This window comes from Arvicola amphibius, chromosome 8, assembly GCF_903992535.2.
Source record: "Arvicola amphibius chromosome 8, mArvAmp1.2, whole genome shotgun sequence".
Lineage (NCBI taxonomy): Eukaryota > Metazoa > Chordata > Mammalia > Rodentia > Cricetidae > Arvicola > Arvicola amphibius.
In genome coordinates this window covers 119,326,503-119,336,237 of record NC_052054.1, presented here as the reverse complement: position 1 = coordinate 119,336,237, position 9,735 = coordinate 119,326,503, and the positions used below count along the sequence as shown (strand labels likewise).

The 9,735-nt window shown below is 42.1% G+C and overlaps 1 pseudogene; it reads left to right on the top strand.

The window, feature by feature from the left end:
- Positions 1–1,589: 1,589 nt before the first annotated feature.
- On the top strand, positions 1,590–2,847 carry LOC119820934 (annotated as a pseudogene).
- The last annotated feature ends 6,888 nt before the right edge of the window (positions 2,848–9,735 follow it).

Sequence of the window (9,735 nt, the reverse complement as noted above, 5' to 3'; positions counted from 1 at the left end):
TAGACCCAGAAAGATATAGTGTGTATTCATTTATATATGGATAATAGTCATTAAGTAAACAATGACCAAGCTACAGTCTATTGACCTAGAAAGAATGGATAAAGAGGAAGGGTCTGGGGTTGGAAGGCATGGATCTCCCTGAGAGGGGCAATAGAATAGATTACAGGTGTTCTCCAGGCAGGTGGGGACCAGGAACATTGGGAGGACCAGGTGGGAAGTGGGGGCAAATAAGGGAGAGACAGCCAGGATTGAGGGTCATGTAAAAGCCATCTCTTGTCACTAAATGAGGCTTCCAGTAGCAGACTGGGCTGCATTCAAGTGAGTTGATGGCCAACTGGATCATGTTGGGAGCTGTGAACCCCCCAGATCCTGAATTTCTGGTAAACAACTTGTAATGCTTGCAGCTGCTCTGAGCATGAGGTCCTCAGGAGTTCCTGATGACAGAGGAGTGGTTTCTGGTCCGTTAGGCTGGGGCATGGCTATCAGTTAAGGATCCCTATATAAGCTGCCCCTGGACACAATAAAGGGGGCATTCTGGCATCAAGGATGACATGTGTTGATGTGGGACAGTGTTCTGTTTGTGTTGATTTCATTCACTAATAAAGAAACTGCCTTGGCCAGCCCTTAGGTGGGTGGAGTAGACAGAACCGGAAAAAGAAGTGAGGTAGATGGCTCAGTTAGATGCCACGCCTCTCCTAAGTTAATAAATTGCCATGCCTCTGATCTCTGGGGCAGACTGCCGTGCCTCTCCTCAGGGAGAGAGATGCGATGAAGCCAGCCACCAGGTCAGACGTGCTGAATCTTTCCCGGTAAGACACCATTTGTGGTGTTACATAGATTATTAGATATGGGTTAGTCAAGATGTGAGAAAGAGGCTGGAATTAATGGGCCAGGCAGTGTTTAAAAGAATACAATTTGTGTGTTGTTATTTTGGGGCATAAGCTAGCCAGGTGGCCGGGAGCCAGGCGGCGGGAAGCCGGCTCACTGCTCCCCACTACAGAATGGCAGCCCACGTGGATAACTGAATCCACAGAAAGCCTGAGAAAGCTTGGGAAAGAATAGAGTAAAGCATGTTTTCTCGGTAGCAGCAATTTCTCGGGTTTGGCTTTGCTTGCTAGAGCAAGTACTCTCATCTAAGAGAGGCTTCCTGACTCAGCTTTAGCTGCAAAACTGTGCAGCTCTTTTAAGAGGTCCTGCCACAAAAAACTTAAACAGTGTTGATGAAAAGCTGAACGTGTGTTTTTCAGTTTTCAGCTGTAGCAGGAAAAAAGTTGTGCTGTTTTAAAATGCTGGCTTTCTGGGCTGTCCTGCCGCTGCAAACTCTGACTCTTTGAGGCAGGAGGGCCAGCTCCAGAGAGAGGACTTGAGTGTTGTCTGTGGACATACTTTCGTAGCTTGTTTGCTGGCAGGGACCGTGAAATGCAATAAAAATGGCTACAGTGGGCCGCTGCCGTTGCCGCCGCCGTAGCCGCTCTGCCACCGCCACCACCACAGCTACCGAGGCCATGCGGAGCCGTTATCGCCGCGCTGCCCACCCCGGAGCAGAGCCCCGGGCCTTCCCGCCCTTGTTCAGATTTTTAAATAATACAATGTCTAATGGTTATGAAGACCACATGGCCAAAGACTGCAGGGATGATATTGGGAGAACGAATTTAATTGTCAACTACCTCCCTCAGAACATGACCCAGGAGGAATTACGCAGTCTATTCAGCAGCATTGGCGAGGTTGAATCTGCAAAACTTATTCGGGATAAAGTAGCAGGACACAGCTTGGGTTACGGCTTTGTGAACTATGTGACTGCAAAGGATGCAGAGAGAGCGATCAGCACGCTGAATGGCTTGAGACTGCAATCCAAAACTATTAAGGTGTCCTATGCCCGCCCAAGCTCAGAGGTCATCAAAGATGTCAACTTGTACATCAGCGGGCTCCCGAGGACCATGACTCAGAAGGATGTGGAGGACATGTTCTCTCGTTTTGGGTGAATCATCAACTCCAGGGTCCTTGTGGATCAGACCACAGGTTTATCCAGAGGGGTTGCAAACGGTCGGAAGCAGAAGAGGCAATTACCAGTTTCAATGGTCATAAACCCCCAGGTTCCTCCGAGCCCATCACAGTGAAGTTTGCAGCCAATCCCAACCAGAACAAAAACATGGCTCTCCTCTCGCAGCTGTACCACTCGCCTGCTAGGCGGTTTGGAGGCCCTGTGCACCACCAGGCGCAAAGATTCAGGTTCTCCCCTATGGGTGTAGATCACATGAGTGGGATTTCTGGTGTCAATGTCCCCGGCAATGCTTCCTCGGGCTGGTGCATCTTCATCTACAACCTTGGGCAAGACGCTGATGAGGGGATCCTCTGGCAGATGTTTGGCCCCTTTGGTGCAGTCACCAATGTGAAAGTGATTCGTGATTTCAACACCAACAAGTGCAAAGGGTTTGGTTTTGTGACCATGACAAACTATGAAGAAGCTGCAATGGCCATAGCAAGTCTGAACGGCTACCGCTTGGGGAACAAAATTTTACAGGTTTCTTTCAAAACCAACAAGTCCCACAACTAACTCGCTCATGCTTCTCTTTTTTCTTTTCTTTTTTTCTTTTTTTGTACGGAATAGATAATTAAGAGTGAAGAAGTTGAAACTTTTTTGTTAGTGTACAACTCATTTTGCGCCAATTTTCACAAGTGTTTGTCTTAGTCTAAATGAGAAGTGCAAAAGGTTTTTATACTCTGGGATGCAACCAACATGTTCAAATGCTTGAAATCCCACAAATGTTAGACCAATTTTAAGTTCCTTAAGTTATTTCCTTTAAAGTATATATTAAACCGAAACCTAAATAGATTGCATTGACTAACCAGTCCTTCTGGATGGTGGTGGAACTGAAGCATGCTTTAACTTCTAAGACTGTCTAACACCTGTTTCATTTGATGTCTCCACAGACCAGATTTAAAACAAAACAAAAATCTTTTTTTTTCTTCTTCTTAGTTTTAGTTCTTAACCTAAAGATGTTAGACAGATGGAGAGTGTGTTTTCTCAACTGCCTCACCATTTTAAGCAATTTCTGCTTAGTTGACAGAAAATTTGCCCTCCCCAGCAGGTCCCACTGCTGCTTCCTGTCCACTCAATCCTGGCTCTATGGTGTTGGGAGCAGCAGCAGCAGAGCCCATACTCTATGGACCCTCCCCAGGGAGGATGATGGGTTCCACATGTTGGGCTTGGCCAGGCCCTCCAGAGGACACAAAGGTGTTTTATAAGCCCAGGCACCAATGAGAACGGACCAAAGAGTTTCAGGGCAGCTCCAGTATATTAGTCATACCTGAGCTCCAGGCATGCCTGAAGATGTCCCACTCCTCTGACATCCTGAGTGTCTGTCCACACGTTGCATGCATGGTGCCCACACATCAAATACTGTTGTTCATGCAACCTCTCGAGTTTCCAAGACCATTTAACCTATCTTGAATGCACAATGACAGCTCTGTTTTTAATGACACAGAAACATTTGAGCATTGTATTTCTCGCATCCCTCCTTGTGAGCACTAGACTTTTTCCAATCTTAGATTTTGTTTTGAAATTTTGCTTTTGTATGGACACTCAGCAAAAAAGTACTTCTTGCCAGTTATCTATTAACAAAAACCTTTGATTTGTAGTTTTAAGGATTAACCCTCAAAGTTCTCTTCATAACTGCCTTGACGTTTGGGGTTCTGTTCTGTTAATTTTCTTTTGCTTTTTTGTGTTTTTTGTTTGTTTTTACTTTTGCATTTAAGACCATTAAATTTGATTTTGTTTTGCTCGAAAAAAAAAAAATGGCTACAGTGGTTACCTCTGCCATGAGGTTGGAAAGCTAAGGAATGGGCTGGATCTAGCCGGCAAAGCCGCGGCTTTAATTCTACTCATATTGCTCAGTAAATTAAAAACTCATGTGGTCACAAAAAGAGAGATATACAGTAAAAGAAATATTCAAAGTCGAAGAAAATGTCTTAATGGTTTACTATGTGTTGGGAATATATGCAGGCTAAAGGTTAAAGTTCTTAAAAGTAAAAAAGAAAAAGAAAGAGAGTAATTTGGGTGTGATGGTACACACCTTTAATCCCAACACTTGGGAGGAAGAGGTTGATTGACCTCTGTGACTTCAAGGTGTGGTAGCACACACCTTTAATCCCAATGCCTGGGAGGCAGAGAGAAAGATCTCTGTGAGTTCAAGGTGTTGTAGCACACACCTTTAATCCCAGCACTGGGGAGGCAGAGACAGATGGATCTCTGTGAGTTCAAGGTGTTGTAGCACACACCTTTAATCCCAGCACTGGGGAGGCAGAGACAGATGGATCTCTGTGAGTTCAAGGACAGCCTGGTCTGCAGAGTTATTTCAGGACAAAGATATACAGAGAACCTGTCTCAAAAAAGTAAAAGTAAAAATAAACAAAATAAAGGTTAAGTAAAGCCGCATAAAGATGGAAAATACACAGAGAATCTTGATACTATATGCTATTGTGCTCGCTTTGAACTGTTTGAATGCTGAGGAAGGAGCAACAGCTGTTAAAAGATACTTGTTTATAAATACTGCTGAACTAATCTAAGAAAGATATCTTGAAAATACCTTGACTTCAGAATTTGAATCTAAGGATATGATACTTTGGAAAAGAGATTCTTCTTTTATTTTTACAGAAAATGAGACCCTGTGGATTGCTTCTATCCCAATATGGTATGATAGACCATGCCCTCCTGAAAGGTTGCTGTGAACACCCTCAAAAAATTACTTCGCTCAACTGCCGACTGAGATGAACCTAGCACACAGGTTACACCAGGAAAGATCTGATTAACAGCGTCCCCATTCAGCAGGAAGCAGTTTGGAGAGAAATAACTATGTCCATGTTCCCAAATATTGTTTATAAGTGTTCTTTTACACTTAAAGGGGGATATGATATAGATATAAATAAGTTGGATTGTTGTGAATCTTGGTTACTTATATTAATTTAAGGTCAGTCTTGTTTTATGTATTTCTGATCTTGATTAAGGTATTGTGATTGTGTAGTTCATTTTAAAAATGTAATGTATAATTAAGAAATATAGGTTGCTAATGGATAATCAATAATAGTCAAACATGTAGTCATGTTAGTTAGATTTTCTAGATATATAGAGATATATTTTAGTTAGATAGGCATTCTTCATATCTTTCAAAGACTACAGAATATGGAATTTAATGTTTTAATAAGTCAGACTTTTCATGACAATGAGACACATCTGCTCCTAGCAGCACCAATCCACTTCAAAAGGAAGATGGGCATCAAAGAGGCTACTTACGGAGTTTGATAGCCATTTGGGCAAGAAACTGCTCTTGTCTGGACTGTTGCATAAACTGGACACAGAGAACTGTCAGAGAGAGGACTGCTGAACTTGCCTAAAGGTGAGATGGTTTTTCGGGGTTCCTGACTCATGAAAGAGTCTGTGAGACATTCTGCAGGACACAGCAGATAGTGACTGAACTGCCTTTGAAATTTCCTGCTTCATGGAAAAGTCTGCTAGATACTATGGGCCTGTAGGCTGAAGATGGATGCCCCAACAGTACAAAAGAACTTTGGGTGACTGTCCAGGCAGCAAGATGTCTCTGTGATTTCTAGAGTTTTGTAAGTTGCTTATTTCTTGTTTACTTAGGTAATATTATATCCTTCTGGAGTCTTTAATGGAGTTGAAGAATAGATAGATAGTTATAGTTTTCCTTAGTAATGATAAAAGATAAAATAGATATAAATATTGTAACTGTAATTCTTGCTTGATAACTGTTTTGTTATATGTAATTTTACTATGTTAAAGTTAAAGCCTTCTTTTTTTTGTTTAAACAGAAAAAGGAGAAATGATGTGTGACAGTGTTCTGTTTGTGTTGATTTCATACGCTAATAAAGAAACTGCCTTAGGTGGGTGGAGTAGACAGAACAGGAAAAAGAAGTGAGGTAGATGGCTCAGTCAGATGCCACACCTCTCCTAAGTTAATAAATTGCCATGCTTCTGCTCTCTGGGGCAGACTGCCGTGCCTCTCCTCAGGGAGAGAGATGCGATGAAGCCAGCCACCAGGTCAGACGTGCTGAATCTTTCCCGGTAAGACACCATTTGTGGTGTTACATAGATTATTAGATATGGGTTAGTCAAGATGTGAGAAAGAGGCTGGAATTAATGGGCCAGGCAGTGTTTAAAAGAATACAATTTGTGTGTTGTTATTTTGGGGCATAAGCTAGCCAGGAGGCCAGGAGCGGGGCGGCGGGAAGCCGGCCCACAGCTCATCACTACAATGTGTCTCTATCTGTGTGTCTTTGTGTGTTTCAATCTCCAGCCCTTTGCCCGGTTCATGAACTGTATGGTAGCGCATAGAGCACAGATGGGCATGGTGCTACAGGGTCATACCATGGAAATTCCCAAACTACCCAGGCTGTTGCTAAGACAAAGGGTTGCTCTTCATAAACTAACAGTCATGCCCCATTGCTGAGGACAACACCCACACAGCTTGTGGAGCATGGAGGGGTCAAGATCATGCCTATCTGACACCTCTGTCTTATGTTCTAGACTGTTCGGTGAGAGAAGGCACACTGCAGGCTACCGAAAGAGAAAGACTGACGTCAACCCAGCCACAAAATCTTTGACCTCCAATCTATCCTGCCTGCAAAATACGCTAAAACAATAGTGGCACAGAATTTGTGGAAGTAGCCAACCAATGCATGATTTGAAGTGTGGCCAACTCCACGAGAAAGAACTCATACCTGACACTGCTTGGGTAACCAAAAAACAGAGACAGTATATCCCAAAGCCCTACAGTAAAATCCAAACACACTCATCTTCAAAATAAATAAATAAAATGACTCCTAATGCTATTCTGCAATAGTCATAGATCAGGAAAGATCTACCACTTAGTCATAGATCGAGTCATCATCAGAGAAGCTTCTTCTGGCAGCAGATGGGAATAGATGCAGAGACCCATAGCCAGGCATTAAGTGAAAAGTGTTTAAGTGGGAAGTCTCTAGAAAATCGCTTCCCTCAGAGGTCAGGGAACACCTCTGAAGAAAAGTTCAGAGAATGTAAGAGTCAGAGGGAATGGGGTACGCCAAAAGAACAAAACCCCCTGAGTCACCTAAGCAAGATGCTGAACTCGCAGAGACTAAAACAGAAAGCATGGGGCCCACACAGGTCTGCGCTAGATCCCTTTCATATATATTAGAGCATTTAACTTAGTATTACTTTGAGACTCCAGAATGGGAGAATGAGTAGATCTCTTCACTCTTGTGTTGTAGGATATGAGTTGAAGATGTGCTTACATTTGTTTATGCTGTGTAATATTTGTTTAATGATGCAAAGATGTTTATGTTGCATTTGTTTAACTCTGTGAAGCTGTGTTACTTTGCATGCCTAAAACACTGGATTAGTCTAATAAAGATCTGAACAAATGATAGCTAGGCAGGAGAGTGATAGGCAGGGGTATGGCAGAGAGAATAGATAGAAAAGAAAGAGAGAAAAGGAGAAATGAGAAAAGAAGGAGTGGGAGATGCTGGGGCCAGCCACACAGCCAAAATCTGAGTAAGAAAGGAAAGAAATAAATATAGAATAGGAAAAGATAAAAGCCCAGAGGTAAAAGGTATACAAGATAATCTGAGTTAAGAAAAGTTGGCTAGAAACAAGCTAAGCTAAGGCCAAATATTCATAAGTAATAATATGTCTCTGCGTACTATTTGGGAATTAGGTAGCAGGCCCCCAAATTGCTGAAAGTTTTTAAAAAAAGAAAAGAAGAAAAGAAAAGCCAAGTACACTCTTGTGCCTATTCTTGGCTCTCTTCCTTTTGTTGGGTTGCTGTATCCAACTTCAATATGATAGTTTTTGCTTCATTTTATTGTATTTTATTTTGCCATGTTTGGTCATTATCTCTTAGAAGCCTGTTCTTTTCTAATGAAAGACGGAAAGATAATGGATCTGGAGGAAGTGGGGAGAAACTAGGAGTAGTAGAGGAAGAGAAAATAATAATCAGGATATATCATCTGGGGAAAAATCCATTTCATTAAAAGGGGAAAAAGAAAACCATCTAACAGGAAATTGGAAGATCTAAATGTCCCTGTTTACAAAGGCAGAGCTTTCATTACTTTGACACTTGTGAAGCACCAATATTCTATAAGCTACCTGCCATCATCTTTAAGCTGTGGGTGTCGAATGGGAGCATCACAGAGGTCACGCCCAGCTCCACTTCCCATGTTTCTTAGCACACCATGGCTCAGACACTCCTCATCTGTCACATTATTTCCAGCTTTCCCTGATATGTTCAGCTAATTGCACCAGCTTTCTCCTGCCCTCTTACCAGTCTAGTCCCAAGCTTTAGTAATAGGCAGGGGAATCTAGCAGGTTTCAAAAATACTGTTTCAGGTAACACAAGCTTTGACCAACTGAAATCAATGAAGGCCCGTAGTGTCTTATCACACCTCTAACATAAACAATAGAAGAAACACACCATTTCTGTTTCCCCTGGTCCATGCAAAATCCTAGAGGAGATACATTCCCAGGCTGGTTTCTACACTGCATTTAGGCAAGTATGGGGTGGTTTGGGGCAACAGTGTTGCCAAGAGGGATTGCATTAGCAATGTACCTGTGTTTTACCATGGGTTCACATCTAGGAGAACTGCTGTCACTATATAGAACTTCCTCTGGGACCAATGAGGTGACTCAACAGATATCATCACCAAGCTTGATGAACTAAGTTCAATTCCCAAGATCCACCTGATGGAAGAAGAAGAAAAGTAACTGTTGCAAGTTGTCCTCTGACCTCCACACACATGCTGTAGCATACTTGCCCCACACATGCATGTGCACATGTACATGCATACACATTAAATAAACAAAATAGATGTAAAAATAATTTATTCTGGTGTATCAATTTCACAGGTTGATTTAAATCATTCTGTAGTTTGTTTTGTTTGGGGATTGTTTTTTAAAAAATAAACTATAAAGCAAGCCTCCAAGACTGCTTTTAGAGAATTCCAAATAAGTTTGGTATTTTGCCTCACAGATAATTTCTAGTGATGGTTAAGATGCCCACATCTCATTCCTTACCATAGAGAGGCCCAAGGCTCCCTCAATCACTCTTTCATTTGCTCACCCAGCAAGCATGACTATAGTCTCAACAAGCCACACAATGGGTTAGATATTTCCTCCCTCATCAGGGGAGTCATACTCAGGAGAAATAACTTGTTGATAGCATCATGTAGTATGGTGAGCAACTACAAAAACACCTAGACTTATTATTCCTACAAAGCTGCCCATAGAAAGCAATCTATCTTTTGCTATTGCCTTTTGATTACTTGCCAGACTGGAAGCCAGGTCTTTGTTTATATACCTGAATTCTCTGCATATCCCAGTGGAATTTTTGTATGTCTGAGTTTAAACACACACACACACACACACACACATTTACAAACACACATAAATGGAGGCATGGAGGAAGAGACAGGGAGAAAAAAGGAAAGAGAAAGGTATTTTCAGGCATACTAAGAGTCTAAAGCATGGTTTATAAATTGTCATACCCATGGAAACTAGAAAAATAATGTAAATGAGCAAAGCAAATCTGGTATACGACAGCAAAGAATTGAACTTGGCCTCAGCAGTGAAGATAAAATGGCAAGGAATATATAGAGATGTGAAACAAATATAAGCCATGTCGTCAGCCCAAGCTCGCTACTGCTTGGAGGAAAACAGTCTCACCTTGCCATAGCTGTTGAGTT